Source organism: Lycorma delicatula, chromosome 2 (genome assembly GCF_047948215.1).
Source record: "Lycorma delicatula isolate Av1 chromosome 2, ASM4794821v1, whole genome shotgun sequence".
Taxonomy (NCBI): domain Eukaryota; kingdom Metazoa; phylum Arthropoda; class Insecta; order Hemiptera; family Fulgoridae; genus Lycorma; species Lycorma delicatula.
In genome coordinates this window covers 168,629,742-168,645,622 of record NC_134456.1, presented here as the reverse complement: position 1 = coordinate 168,645,622, position 15,881 = coordinate 168,629,742, and the positions used below count along the sequence as shown (strand labels likewise).

Here is a 15,881-nt window from a genome sequence, read left to right as displayed (position 1 = left end):
ATTAAAGATTTTTTGACATCGGCGAAAAGTCGAAGTCAATTAAAAGATTAATCAGAGAATTTTTTTTGTTTTTTCTTCAATTTTTTGAATGAAAATTTTAATAATAAAATAACAGCAATTATTTTTAAAAAAATGTGGGTGACAAAAAAACTCTAAATTTTTGAAATTATTAAGCATTAAACTCATCAGAAAAGGATACTACTTGAAGAAATATGATACTACTTGTATAAGCTAGATCATATTGAGTTGAGTAAGTGTACTCGTACCGTACGGACGTGTTGTTGTGCTGTTCCGCAATTATAATATTTCTGGGCTGGTTTTTCCGGCTTTTTCTTGGAGACGGACAATAGGTATTGTTAGATGAGTGTTTACCGGATGTGTTTTGAAATTTTTACGATTTTTGGTTAACGGACGGATTTTTTATTGTGATTTTTGTCGTTTCAACCTTTTTTTCACAGGCAATAAGGATTATAGTGGAGCTTCGCTGTACGTGATTATTCGGTTATATCTCCAGCTGATAACAGATAACATATCAGTAAGTAGTAATATAAATAATATAAATGTTTTTTACGATAATTGATTACATCAGTCAAGGACTTAGGAAATTTTCTAATACTTCCTACTGTGTATAGGAAATTTTACTGAGTGCTACGAAGCGAATTTAGTAGGGGGAATTCCTTTTCCTTCATAACTCCTGCAATAGTTACCCTATCCAAAAACTTCCTTGATATAAATCCCGATCACAAAAATCCTCAACTTTTGACCCCCCTTCCCACCAAAATATTTTTATTAAATTTTTGGGAGGATACATTTTACCCCCTCGACCACTCGCTGGACTCGGAATTGTCTTCTGAGTCCAGTGCCACACCATGAGAAGGCGTGGGTCACTTCCTTTGGCTTATCGAGGTGATAGGGGGTAATATCAAATATGCAATATTTGACATTACCCCCAAAATATCAGGGGGTATCAACCCGCTTACTGGTGGACTACGGAGATTGCGGATCAAAGACGGATTCTGCAGTACTGGCGAAGGAGAAAATTTAGACTCCGTAGAAGAGGCGGTGCTGTGTATGAGCATGCTGTAAATATGTTTGCTGATGCCAGGCGGTTACTAAATTACCTTATAAAATCTAGCAAGAGAGCACGTTGGAAGGAGTTATGCTTGGAGCTGGACTCGGACCCGTGGGGACGTCCTTTTCAGATCGTCATGGGAAGACTGGGTAGACGTTTGCCTGTCCTTACGGCTGATTCTGCTGGTATACAATTAAGAACACTTTTTCCGGTGGCTGAATCGGGTCTATCGGAGCTGGTTGAATGCGATGCAGGTCGATTCACACAATATGAAGTCACATTGGCGGTATCTAGACTCAGGAACAAAAAGAGTCCGAGTCCAGACTGTATTCCTGCTGCGATCCTCAAGGGACTTATGATGAAAGCCCCATGGGAAATGACAGATGTGGCAAGTTATTGCTTGCAGAACAGGACCTTCCCTGATTGTTGGAGGGAGTCGCGCACTGTGTTCTTGCCCAAGAAGACTGCTGATGCAGAAGTGGTTGGTTACCGCCCGTTGAGCCTCATAAACAATATGGGGAAAGTGGCTGAGAGATTGATCGCAGAAAGGTTACTGCTTGAGTTAGAGACAGGCGGGGGTATGCATAACAACCAGTATGGGTTCAGGCGTGGCAGATCGACGCTTCAGGCGATTGAAAAGATAACTAGCTGGGCTACAACAGTCAAGGCTGGAACATGGCGCACCAGGAAGATTCCTTTACTGGTTATGCTCGACATTAGAAATGCTTTTGGGACCGTCCAGTAGGACTCCATCAGGGCGGCTTTAGTCAGAAGGCGAATAAGCCCTTACATTAGGAGACAGATCTCCGAATACCTGTCTGAAAGATGGACTACGGTTAGCACGCTTGATGGTGACATACGATACCAAGTTCATGGTGGTGTCCCCCAGGGGTCAGTACTGGGACCATTACTTTGGTTACTGGTCATTGATGATGTATTACGACTACAGCTACCTGAAGAGACGGAAATAGTGGCCTATGCTTATGATTTAGCGATACTTACCTCTGCGAGATCAGAAGATGTCCTCGAACAAAGGGGCAATGATACTCTAGAGATCGTAAATAACTGGCTAACCGACAAAGGATTAACACTTTCAGTAGATAAAAGTCAATATATTATGTTGGCGGGAAGGAGACGGCTGCGAGATCTTGAACTTAAGATAGGGGAACATAGGCTTGAACGTGTCAATCAGGCTAAATATCTGGGAGTGATAATTGATAAAGCCATGAGCTTTAGTGCTCATATAGTATATAGATTGCGAGAGAGTCGAAGGATTACTACAAGCCCTCATATGGCTATTAGCTGGCCGAGATGCCCCAAGATCGTCTAAACGCCGGGTTATTATTTCAGCTGTGACATCTGCTTTATTGTATGCTGCCCCGGTATGGAGTAGAGCACTAGGTACAATGAGAAATGTTAGACGACTTCAAAGCCTCCATAGGCGGGCTCTTCTGAGGGTAGCTTGTAGATATCGTACGGTTGCCTATGAAACTGTGTGCGTGGTTCCATCAGTACCACCTATCAAGTTACAAGTTTTGGAACGGTTGTATAGGTTTCAAGGGATTGGCAAGCAAGAGGCTATTAATACCATAAGACAGAAGTGGCGTGAAAGATGGACACAGCTACAAGGATCTGTATGGACTAAAAAACTGATTACGAATTTGGATATGTGGCTTGATCGTGCTTATGGGGAGGTTGGATATTATACAACTCAAATGCTTACTGGGCACGGCTGTTTTGAGGAATATCTTTTCCGTTTGGCCGGAGAAGATCCTCCATTTGTATGTATTGTCCGGCGGTTGATACGGCCGAGCACACTTTATTTTATTTCCCATATTGGACTGAACGCAGAAGAGCTGCTGATAATCGGGGCCTCAATGCCGATGTATTTCTGGGATTTTTGCTGACTTCGTCTGACAACTGGAGGAAATTTGAGGACTTCGCACGTCTGGTCTTAAGAGAAAAAGATGAGGAAGCCAGGCGAAGAGGCTATTAGGAGCCTTCTGTTTTTTTCTTCTGGAGAGGTATTAGATGACTTTTATTGTTGGATGAATTCAAATGAGTGTAGCGTCTTCTTGTTTCTGATTTAGTGTGTGGGGTAAATATCAAGACCGAGACCCGGCCTCGTGGTCGGGGTCCGTAATGGCATAGCCGGGGCGGGCTCCCCGGCTGCGGGGTTTGAGGCAGGCATACTAAAAGACCGAGACCCGGTCCTTGGGGCGGGGCTGTGGGGACAGCTTTGCTGGACCTGGCTACCTACCTGGAGATTGGAGGCAGGCAAGCAATAAAAGTAATAAAAGATCCGACCGGGGGGGCCGACCTGCCGTGCCGGAATTATAGCCGGTGGGCGTGAAGGCCCCCTTAGAGTATAAGGACACTCTCCCAGACCGAGAATACTTAAATGGATAACCGTTTTGGGGGGAGAAGGGGAAAAAAAAGCTAGATCATATTCGTTGGCCGACCAATAACGGCAATGATGTATAAACGTATCAAGTGAATACTTCCTCCTTCTGCTCCATAATCAATTCAATATTAACACATCCGTGGTGAATGGATAAGATGTAATGGATCCCAGCCAGTTAAAAAAATTTGCTAAAGAGAAAATTTATAAATTAGTACAAACCATGTTACGTTGACTAATTTTAACGTTTTCTGTATAATTTTAAAAATACAGAAAGAAAAACTATTAGTTCTTTGAATCTAAAAAGAGATATAATATCAGCCATTTTTTTTTAAATTCAAATATTAGTTTATTAAAACCGGATTAAAAAATACCTGAATTTAATAAATGTTATTAGAATCCAATAAATCTGATTAAGCAATGTTCTTTTTTATGGGAGTACAATACAACAGTTTGATTCGGTGTTCTTTGCTCGATGTTCTACCGTTAGACTTAGTCTAAAAAATGTTCTCATTTTTACCAAAATGGGAAATCGAAAAACTGAGCTTAGATTTTTTAAATTCAATAAAAAGGCAATACAATAATACAAAATTATCCCGAGAAGCAGTGAATTTATATTTAATCAGAGTTTCACTAACAAAAAATAAATTATCGCCCACATCCGTTTCGAATGTGTAAATAGAAGTCAATGCGTGAGTTGCTTCTCAGAAAAACAAATCGGATTTTGTGGGTACTAGTTGTTATTCGGAATACACTACACTCGCGCACATAATACGATTGAGTGCACCGACATTATTTTTCTTCTCACCATACAGCTAAGTAATTTATTCTGAAATAAAATATAGCACTTATAGTGCAAATTTAGACTGCAGAGTTTTCATGACAGTGACGTAATTGCTAACGAACGAAATGGTTTTAGAGTAGATCAGAAATAAAGCTGTTCGACGGAATTGTAAATTAGAACTAAAATAGCTCAGTAATCACAATATGTAATATTATTGTAAACATTTATATTTCTACTAAGAAATGAAGCAGAAAAAATGACATTAATAATAAACATTAAATTCATTATATATACAGCATGAGTAAAAAATAAAATTTAAGATAAACTTTTGAAATGACTATAAGTGTTATGTATTAGTAGTATTTTAAGTTATTCGAAAACTATTTTAATAACATGACAAACTTTAAATTACACTACATTTTGGTCCTACATCATTGGCGATGTGTTTGAAGTTTCATGGTGTAATATATCTTACGTCACCGAAACTGTTAAATCTTGACCGTTACCTATTTTATTTCCCAGATACATTTTTATTAATATAAAGGAAAGAAAAACTAAAGAAAAGTACAGCGTTTGGTTATTTTTAACCTAATTTTAAACCTTGTAAAAAGAGTAAAAAGCTATTCTAACACGTACTTAAAAAGGGTTTATTTTTTAAAAATTAAAATCGTGGTACGATTGTGTAAACAAACTGAGTAAGAAAACTTGTAATAATGAAAAATATGCATTATTTTTAATAGAAACGTGACTGGGAAACAAAATAAGAAAATCATCAATTCTGTTGTTGAGTTATTAAGATTCAAACATATGGCTCATCTAGCGTGCAGACGTATATTGCTTAATTTGTATACGTGTAGTTTATAGGTAGCGGCTGAATATCACCTATGGTATGTTATGATATTAGACCAACCATAGGAAACACTAGTTAAGTTTATTCTATAAGGTGTTACGGGAAAGTAGCAGTTAATTCAGTTCTTGAAAATAGACATAGTCACATTTGACACAACTACCTGAAAATAAAACTTAAGTGGTATTCATATATTAAATTACCAATCCACACGTTTTTGTAATTTCTTCTTTTCTTTCTTTATTAGTCAAAAAGAAGAAATGACATGCTAAAACAGAAAAAATCGTTCAGTAAGATATTTTTATAAATCATAATGTATAACAAGTAATAAAAGAAATAATTACTCAATAAAAATCCCTTTCGGCACGCCGGAAGGCGGAAGTAGATTTCACCGGTGCTAAGTAGGGGGATAAAAAGGATTTCCACTTTAAAGTTAAAAAAAACAACTCAAATATACTCAATACGACAATGGTTGCATGTGAAAAACGTTTCACATGTTCAGCATACGACAAGCCCCATCTTCTTATAATTCCAGCAATATTTTGTTCATCCTTTGCCATAAAGATTGATCATATCAAAAAATGTTACAGACAAAATATTTTGGTAGTGTTTAAAGGACAAGTTTAAAACCACTTTAAACTGATTCGATAGTGTGCCTATTAAGGGAGGTATAATTTTTTGTCTTCGAAACCCCATTTTTTCAACCCCCTGGGTCAATGGTTAGTGATATCGAATAACTTTACTAATTTAAATTTTAAGCCCTTATCCAAAGAAAAGTAGGAACTTTAAACGAATTCGATATTTTATTTTTACGAAAGTTATAGCGATATTTGTTTTTTTTCGAAAAAGCTACCCCATTTCTACTCTCATGTTCCGATTTTGCCCATTAACGAACTAGACCGAGATTTTGGGTCGTTATATTTCATGTATCAATTTTAAAGTGATTGGCGAAAAATTACGGCAGTAATTGTGTCCACAAGAAAGTGAAATATATATATATATATAATATATAAACTTTTGAACTGGCGGTGGTTTTGGGATCTGTGGGATGTGAAACGCTAAGATATTTCGAAATTTTCCGGAAATCCAATCATGGAACCCATTATAATAGGTAGTTTCCTTATGAAATCTTCCTAAAATAATTAATAAAATATTTAGTTAATTTTTATGCATGCGTAATTAATTACGCATCCATAAATTATTGCGTGGGTATTGAATATGCTATTGTTGTACAGAATATAAGAAATTACCATTTATTAAAAACCATAAATAAATGAATAAAATAAATAAATCACATTTTATTATTATTTTTTTGTTAGTTACGAAAAATTCATCGTTATTAACAATACGGGTGTTGTACCACATAACGATATACTAGAAAAACAATGTATTCATTTAGAAGTAAATGTGTGAAAGAAAAATTATAGAAAATAATTAATTCCTACTGATACAATTGATAAAAATGTGATTGGTCTACCACGCAGTTTCCTGGCGGGAAAACTGTATGTACAGTTACTTAAATAGTGTGATTATACCGTGTTTTCTTTAAAAAATTGTAGAACTAATAATAAAGTTTCATATATAATAATCACGTTATACCATTTCTTATTATGGTTAATTGTTTACATAATTAACTAAATACCTGAGGATTCAGTTTTTTCAATTCGCAAAGAAATTTCCAGAAAAGAATTTAAACATTTATCTTAAATATTTTATCGAAATATTCACTGAAATTAATTAATATTTATTTTTTATCTTTTTAAAATTGTTTTTAAGTTAAACTGGTTTTCTAAAGTAGAACCTATGAACAAGTTTATAAAATTGATATTTACAGGGCAAGAGATTGTATTTTATATAGTTCATACGATAAGTTCGTGTTTCATGAAACTAAAACATATTAAAAAAAATTAATTAGATTAAGTTGGAGATAATAAGTATGTCATAAGTAATTTTTTTTTTTTATTAATTCAAATAGAAAAATTATTGTAAATCGCAGGGGATTTATATTACAGACTAGTTACAGAAAATGTTTTTGAGGATAATTTTTTTTGTAAATAACGAAATAAATGAAATATGCTTTAATGCAAACTTTATATTTATTATATCAGTATACCTTATTCATTTTCAACTGAAGTACGATATAGGATTACTTTTAATTAAAACTTGTTTTTCGTTTTATTATATATAAAGGTAACACGAGCAGTATAAAACATGACGTTGAACAAGATAAACCTTTTGTCGAACCCGCATCTTATTAATGTATATAGGACATTAGTTTTAAAAGTAGCCTAATTGTTTATTTCATTTACACAATTTTTATCACCTTTTTAATTTACTAATGTAAAACGTAACCTAAATTAAATTAATTGTTGTAACAGACCTAAAATCATATTTTATATTTAATTTGTTCACGCTTTATTTTATGATATAAAAAGCAGTCGACTAAAATGTTTTAATTTCAATGAACTGATAAAATTTTAATTTCAGTGAAGCAATGATTATGGGTAATTATTATTTATCATCTAGCGCTTTCACATTTTTTTCTGTGATGCTGCAAAATCAAAGTTTAGATCTTGCTAAATTGATAGTTATACAGTATTAAATTGTATTTGAATGATATAGTTTTATCAGTATACTTCAGTCGTAGAAGTTAAATTAGCCTAAGACTGAATAAGATCAATTGTTTCAACGTAATTGCATTGCAACCAGTTGAAAAGTGCAATTAACAATAAGGAAAATAAAATCGTATCATGATTGTTTATAACTATAAGTAAATTTTGTTTCATGGTCAAACGTTTTTAATAATTTATTTATTTTAAATACATGCTATAAACATAAATTGCTTGCAAACTAATTTTATGTGCTTACGGCTTCAAAATAAAAAAAAAATCATAATTTTATTGCCTGAAAGGTTTTTTACTGTAACATGGTGGCCTTGAAAATTATGAGTCAGATATAAACAAACACTGTTTATCTGTTGCTTAAAACCTGTATTGAATATTCTTTAATAAATATTTGTAGTTCCCTTATAGTAGTGTATATTCAAGGTAATATAATACGAACATTTAACTTTTCTGTTAATCGATTAAATATCTAACCAGCATTGTATTAATTATGGCAAAATTGTAAATAAAAATAATTAAAATTTTAATAAACGACTGAATTATAGCTATTTTTCGCCTTATTCTAAGATAACTGTTACAGCTTTATTCGGAATACACTTTTTAGCTGCATCCCTGTTCTTGAAGTCTGTGGTTGTACTACAACTGAATTCTATTCACAGTTAGAACACAATAACAAATGTTTGCCTGGAAACGAACAATGAGAAGCGAATAATCCTGAATTTAAATACAACAAGGATTTTCTTCCTTACTCTCTTGACAGCTAGAAGCCAGCGATTAGTTTGGTTCATTGCAAGACCAGTTTACCTAATTATAAGCCATTACTTAGTGAAGTTATTTTTAAAAAAGCTGTTTGATCGGATATTATTTACTGGTAAATAAAAGTAACTGATTATTGTTAACCGATAAAATTTTTTTTTTTTTTTAAATTGGACACTGAAATTGAAATGTATTTTTAAACTGATTAATTAGTTTCCCACATTTTATTGCAAGCATTTATTATGAACCGACTTGAACTAGTGTAAAACGTTGAAGACACGGAATAGATCTTTCTGTTTTTGCAGGCTCAGGGAATTATACATTATACGAGTGTGCCAAAGTGCCCTTAAGATGATTATTTCACACTTCGAATACAGGGACCACTGGCATTACTACTACAGAGAGTTTAGGTCGGAAATCGGACTGAGAAAAGTCAGGAGGGAAAAGATAATTTCCCTTTACATTGTTGTTACATTTTCTTTAAGCGTAGACGCTGGTGTTTGTTTTCAGTAATTCAGAGTTAAAATGAATCAAGAAGTGATCAGAAATTGGAGCAGCGAAGTGCCTGATTATTCATTTGGTGAAGCAATGTAGGCAGGAACAGTAACTGAAAAGTAGCAGTGATTTTATATTTCTCTGCAGGAACAACTGCTTCGGTACAGATTTGAATTTTCTCTGGTCTTTACCAGTTCTGTAGCACCGCTGAAAAAAAAATGGAATGGGCATTTATAGAACAGACATTTATTTACAAACGTGATTAATTCCGTCGATGTTGTAACCTTAGGAAACCCCACCGGGTTGGTCTAGTTGTGAACTTGTCATCGCAAATCAGCTGATTTCGAAATCGAGAGTTCTAAGGTTAAAATCCTAGTAAAGGCAGTTGCATTTATACGGATTTGAATACTAGATCGTGGATACTGATGTTCTTTGGTGATTGAGTTTCAATTAACCACACATCTCATGAATGGCTTGAGATTGTACAAGAGTACACTTCATTTACATCCATATACATCATCCTCTGAAGTAATACCTTACGGTGGTTCCGGAGGCTAAACAGAAAAATAAGAATATCTTAAGGAGTATTGCGCAACAAAAAATAAGTAGTACGCAGTAACATCTAGTGCATGATTGATGTTAATTTTTAAGGCAATTTTTAAAGAATAGATAAAGTGGTGTGGTGTACTTCTGCTACCCATTAAGACTTGGAAAAGCATAATGGGTAAACGTTTTTTACAGAAGCTTTTTTTGTAATGGTCATTGCTCTCTTTCATTCTGAAATATGTTACAGGAGTTGATAAACTTGTAGCGGAACAGAGAGCAGTCTACCCGTTTGGTCTTTCATCGAAGCATTGTCAAAATAGCTTCGTTGTTTTTTTGAGCTGTCACTAGATTGGAGATATTTGTGTTATTTTTTTACTATACAATCTTGCGATAATATGATTGACGTAAAGATAAATAAATCGTGTGTTAACGTTGAGCTTCAATATTCGCTCAGCAATGGATATCTATCATGAAGAATATTTCTTGTGCCCAACCCCGAATAACTCAAAATTTACTTCATGTATTACCCAAAGAAGATGTCTCGGGGGAAGAATAATATTATATTTTTGAGTATCTTACAATAATATACCTTTCTTAGTCGAACCCAATTCACCAATCTGTGTATCATTTCTTACATTTCCCTGACGTTTTAAAACCCGTATGAATTCGGTCAATCCAAAAAGGGTGTGAGTAAAGAATACAGTTTACAGGAACGTTGAACATTTGTAAACATTACTTATTTTTTCATTTCTCAAACTTTGATTGTATATATTGTGATATTTACAAACAAAAACAAAGAACAAAAATACATACTTGTAATTGTGGTTTCTGTATATGACTGGAATTTTATATTCATGAAATTTCTTTGTACTAGAAGTTTCCGCCATATTTAAAAAAAAATCTTAACCGAATTCTCTTTTTAAAATTAAGCTGCAATTTGGTAAATTTTAAAATAAAAGTTATCAAGGTAGTTGAGAATTTTTAAATTTAGATAACTTCTTACAACAGTTAAGGTGCACGCCTACTATTATATTTGTTATGTAAAAAATTCTGCATACAAAATATTTTTGCTTGTATCATATGTAATAATTATTTACTACATATACTAAGTACCTGCTAAGGTACATATACAGGTCCATACACCTTAGGTATACTAAGGTACATATACTAAGTACCTACTTATTATATTATAATATAATAAGTTGTCTGCGTAAAATTTCATACAAGAAAGTAAAACTTTCGTCTTCATTATCTTCTGGGTTATAAAATAAAGTTTAATATAAAAAAAACAAGAAACACTTCTTTTTATGTCAAAAAGTCAGGTTTTTAGATTGTGAAACAATTTAGGACAAGTTCAATTTGTCAAATTTCTAGTTTCAGAATATCGAGAAATTATTTTCGTGCAGTTAAGGGTTCCACAATTAAGTAGAAGCAATATATATAATTCATTGTTTAAGAAGTCGTAAGAAGTACAATATATTCTTGCTTTATATTACATATTCCTGTCATTCTTATTTTTTTTACCCTCATAATTGGCCTGAAGCACAAGATACACTAATCAGATTTTCTTTTTCTTGTAATAATAATGTGCAATATAAAACCGGTCCTTTTGGTAAAAATAATGATGTCATTTGTAGACCTAAATTTGCATTTTGGTGGGTTTGTCATGGTGCCTGTTTGGTACAGTAAAGAATATAACTGAAAAGTAATCTAATTCCCATTTTTATTAGTTACATAACCATGTATTGTTTGTTAAATTATGAGTGGTTAAACAAATGTCAATAGTGATTCTATCTCATTTGCAAATCATTTATATTTATTTTTAATGGCAACAAGTAACATGAATTCAAGGAACAGAGAAATTGGAAATTGTATTTTTTTTTACGTTGAAGTAAAACAATGAATTATTTAGATAAATATACGTTTTATTTTAACATTATTCCGAACGATTTCGATCACTATTTCTATAAATGCGCTCTAAAAGAAAAAAAACACAATATGAATATAATTTAAATATTTGTAACATTAATTTAAATTTACAAACTATACTTTACGTAAAGTTTGCATACGTAATAGAAAAATGAATCCTTTATTCTATGTAATTTTGCTAACTTAAATTTCTATTTTGTATTTTACTTTTTTCGAAAATTCGGAATATAATATATTTTACTAAATAATGTTACATTAGTAAATTGTTTAACTTTCATCAAAAACATAAATTTACAATATTTTCTTTCTTTTAAACGCTAGGGAGCCCTTGACAATATGTAAATATAACCTACTAAAAAGTATATTAAGTAAAAATATATGATGTAATCAAAAGAATATTAGGGTGGGTAGGTTCAAGGTTCTTAAATTAAATATGAGTTATTGAAATGTATTGTCATCATTAGTAGTTTAAATATTTTCTTTTGTTATTAAGACCCACTAAGATGAGAAGTGAGTGGTTCGAGTGTGTGCTAATGCGTATTATAGAAATCTAGGTGTGTCAACTCAGTTAAACATGACAAACATATTCATGAGTTAAAAAAAGGATATTTCGGTGTAGGTATTCTAAAAGAAAAAAAAACAAATAGTACTAATATGTACTACCGGATGCTTTTATTACACGCGACAAAGTAAGAGACTCATTTCAATAGTTTTTCATAGACATACGTTCATAATATAATATTACCGAACACAAAAAGAAGACTAGGAGATGGGAAAACGTGTCTAATTAAAATTTAAATACGTAAAGACTACCATAAATTTTGTACAGATATTAAAAACAGAAATGCAAATCCAAAAGTTTTTAAAATATAAAATCAGAAGTAACTTTTCCAGAGAAAAACATTATTCATAACAGTTATGATAAGTAATATTTAAAAAACTGGTCTTTGTCAATTGATTTTTTCATTTGATTTGATAAAGTTCCCCAATCCTTCCTATTTGACCTTAATTATTTTTCTCTTAATGTACAATTATCTGCGTTTTAACTGTCATTTCGTTCATCGGTCACTGGAGTAGTTTAATGCTATTTCAATTCCTTTTCTTCTGTGCCAATTTACTACAGTAAATATTTTGATAGGGTACATCCTACATACTCAATTATCTCTTTTATATATTACAATATTTTGTTCTCTCAACAGTGTTTTCTTAAATACGAGACGTAAAATAATTAACGAGACAAATTGATGTAGAGAAAAAAACGGTTCATTCAATGAAAATGTAACTTTTTAAGAGTAAATTGGCAACCTTGGGAACACATTTGGTCAACTGTTCGATCATAATTAAACTAAACATAACCTCTTTTGTTGGTTTCAAAATGTCAGATCCACTTGAAACTTGCATATCGGAAGAGCAATTTTAAGTAATAAGATTTTTGTTATCGAAAAATGTGTGAAACCGGCGGAAATTTACTCAAGAATGTTGAAACAGTATGCTGAAAAGTGTTGGTGAAACGTTTTTAAATCTCAGTAACTTGTATAAGCGGGTGGAACAGTTTAATTCGAGCAGAATAAGTATGACTGATCTCCATCGCTGTAAAATCGCATAATTGATCTTATTCGCGAAGACAGGCGAGTCAAAATTTCCCAGATGGCTAGTTTATGTAATGTTAGTGTTGGAATCATGCATTCAATCATTCATGACGTACTGAATTATTGCAAAACGTGTTGAAGATGGGTTACAAGACAGTTGACTCAAGCCCGTAAAGACACCCGGATTCGCATTTATTCTGAGCTTAAAGAACGGTTTGACGCGGAAGGTTTTTCTAGATCTAGATTTTCTAGATCGTGTACACAGTAATAACTTGTGATGTAACGTGGATACAACATTTCAGGCCCGAATCCAAACGGCAAGTCTTGAGTGGAAACATCCGGATTCGCCTAGTAAAAAAATTCAAACTCACGGTCAGCCGGTAAAGTGAGCTTGACGGTCTTCTGAGACTCGCAAGGACCATTTTTTAGTGAATATTTAGAAGAACAACTTAACGTGAACAGTGAATACTATTCTAACATGCTCCAACATAAAGCGAGGCCAGTGATAAAGCGAAAACATCAGGGCGCTCTCTTAAAAGGTGTGATTCTCCAAACTAAAAACGGGTCAGATGTCGGTCAGAGAACGGCAGAAAAGCTCGAGAATTTGGATTGGAAGGTGTTGGCACATTCTCCTTCCAAAGACCTCGCCCTATCCGATTTTCATTTCTTCGGCTCGCTCAAAGACTTTTTACACGGCAAGAAGTTCGACGACAATGAAGCGTTCAAAAAGCGGTACACACATGGTTTAAACAGCAAGGTAAAGATTTCTACGCTGCGGGAATCAGAAAGCTCACAGAACGGTGGGACAAGAGTCTAAATGTGGTTGGAGACTGTTGAAAAGTAGTCTAGGTTTCATTATCACTGAATAAATCGTTTTTCTCTACATCAATTTGTCTCGTTAATTACTAACGTCCTTCAGTTGTCAGAATAATTAAACTTGGATATTTTAATATTGGGGTTCCAATCTAATTATTCTCTTCACCTTTTCTGCAACTTAAGTTTCTCTGATTCTTTTTCAGATCTTATCAACATTTAGTAAAATATGTCATTAACTATGAATATATATGAATTAACTACTTTAATAATTTACCAACACTTACCGTTTATATCATCTATTTCAAATATCCCTTTACAGGTACAATTCCTCTCCAGATAATTTAGTTCTAAAATTAAATTACGTCTTCAATGTCTTTTGTATTCTACTATATCTATTGAAAATCTGGCTTTCCTGCTGCAGGATGACCAGACTCTGAGAAAAATTAGTCTGAGATAGGTTAGATAGAATTTCTCAAAGAATTAGTTCCTTTCAAGTACTGCGCTAATCTCCCCAAAATACTATCTCTAAATATTGCTGATAATCGCACGAAAGTGATCTTGCCAAGAAATAAAGATTATTAAATTTGAAAGAATAGCTTAAAAATAATTAGGGTAAAGAATTTTATGGAAAGTCACCAATTTTACAAAGAAATGCTACTACTACTTTTATCGTTGTTCTATTAAAACACGTGGCATTTTAAAATCAACCTTAACAATTTTCTAGCCGAGCAACCTTATAAAATTTAACCTTTTCTACGATAGTTAAATGTTGTCCCTCCCTTCAATTTTCTAAAGGCCAGGGTGAATTTTCTTTTGAAGTGGCATATCATGTGTAAAATAGAAAGTTATATTATTTTTATGCAAATATTATATGTAATAATATATATAAATTTATTAGTGGAATTAAAATCAAAATGTTCATTTGGAAAAATTAATTCCATCTCGATTATGAAATGGATTGTAATTTAAGATATTAAGGCTAATAATATTAATTCCTTAATAGTTAATGAAGCCACGTTTTACTGATATGAAAACGACGAAAACTTATTATTAAATATTACATTATACTCCATGAATTTGTACACGTAATTCTGAAACTGATATAATTTATATAAAATAATTACAAAATGTCACACACGTAGTACGATTAGTAAGTGGAAGGCGACCTATACATTTTTTATCACACGTTATCATATAAGATGGCGTAATTCTTATGTGGAAAAACTATAATCTTGTAAAATACCAAGAGGGTTCTAAGAAAGGAAATAATGTCGTAATTTTAATAAATTTACAGAATGCTTTTTTGTTAAGTATAAATTTTATTTTTTCATGAAAATAATGAACGCATTTCTTTAGAAAAACTGATTCAATATATATATATATATATAAAATAATCTACTTCTCTACCAAACTGCTAGATAGCGGGGTCTCTATAACTCGAAACATTATTTTATGGAATACATTGTTAAACTATATTTTTTTATTAAAAAACAAAAATAATAATGCGCCGAAACTTCAAATTCGATCAGACTTGATCAATATCGAATAATTCTGATCCAGTCTGATCGAATCTGAAGTTTCAGGAAAACTAAAATTTGATTTTAGTTATTTTTTTAATAAATAAAAATACTTTAACGAAATATTCCATAAAATCAAGATTTGCGTAGTCTGAAATACATAAAAATGATTTTTTTCTTTTTATTTTCTATATAAGCAGCTACATAAATCTGAACAAAATCATGCTTTATGAGTAGTAAATCACATCAGGAATTTCCAGCCACTTACGCAGTTGAAAATAAGTCGAACCTTCACTCAATGTAGCATAATGCATGATTTAGATATCAAAAATTGTTTGAATGGCAGCAGAAAACTCACGAAGATTTAACTACTTCTCTGGTAATTTTACAAGAAAGGAAAATGTTTTACGCTAGAAAATATGATAAATGGTTCTGAACCCGGATAGATCTCGATATAAACCCAAAGTGACAACGTGTTGATTTGGCCACTGTTTTTTTCTCTCTA

At 32.6% G+C, this 15,881-nt stretch overlaps 1 protein-coding gene across 1 annotated transcript in view; it reads left to right on the top strand.

Moving 5' to 3' along the window:
• The first annotated feature begins 265 nt into the window (after window positions 1-265).
• LOC142319421 (mitochondrial enolase superfamily member 1-like) overlaps window positions 266-15,881 on the top strand; it is a 247,930-nt gene continuing 232,314 nt past the window's right edge. The window contains exon 1 of the mRNA XM_075356687.1: window positions 266-535. The gene's annotated coding sequence lies outside the window, so the exon portion shown is untranslated. The remainder of the gene's footprint in view (window positions 536-15,881) is intronic.